Genomic DNA, 708 nt, shown 5'->3' with positions numbered 1-708 from the left:
ATATATATATATATATATATATATATATATATAAATTACCTCTGATGAGAGAAATGTAGATGATTGTTATGGGTGGAAATATTTTGCCCGTCTCAACCTACATATTCTCGAAATAGCCGTCAGAATTTCTACCTGCTGAAAATTCTTTTTAAAATCATCTTATACCACCATTTCATTTACTTGGATTACCGCTTTATATTCACCATGTGAATTTTTTAATATCTTCATTGGTTTCTATTATGGATATACATCCTCATAAGATCTCATGCAAGTACATTTATGATTTATATATTTGTTAGAACACCATTTATCTTTGAAGAACTTCCCATATGAATACACTATTCAGTGTTCTAACAAAACATACATATTAAGCAGGACAAATATATTGCCTTTTGATATTAATATTGCATCTGTTGTCATTAAATATTTTTTTAATAAGCCTACTGACTACTTGCAACATTGGTGTTTGAAAAAGACACTGAAATTCTCGTGAGATTTGACTGTTATATTGCTACCAGATGTCTGCTACTGAGGAGACCAGGCAGGTCGAAATCACATGATCTAGCTAGTCTAGCTCCCATAGCAGATGATTCTCATCTGCCAGTGATGTAAATCAGAGTGCTTTTTATACACTATCCATCTGTATAAGAGGTCCTCTCAAAGCGAACAACAGACTATTTGGTGTTCTCACAAAACACCCACGTTAAG

Source organism: Octopus bimaculoides, chromosome 15 (genome assembly GCF_001194135.2).
Source record: "Octopus bimaculoides isolate UCB-OBI-ISO-001 chromosome 15, ASM119413v2, whole genome shotgun sequence".
Taxonomy (NCBI): domain Eukaryota; kingdom Metazoa; phylum Mollusca; class Cephalopoda; order Octopoda; family Octopodidae; genus Octopus; species Octopus bimaculoides.
Note: the sequence above shows the minus strand (reverse complement) of the source record.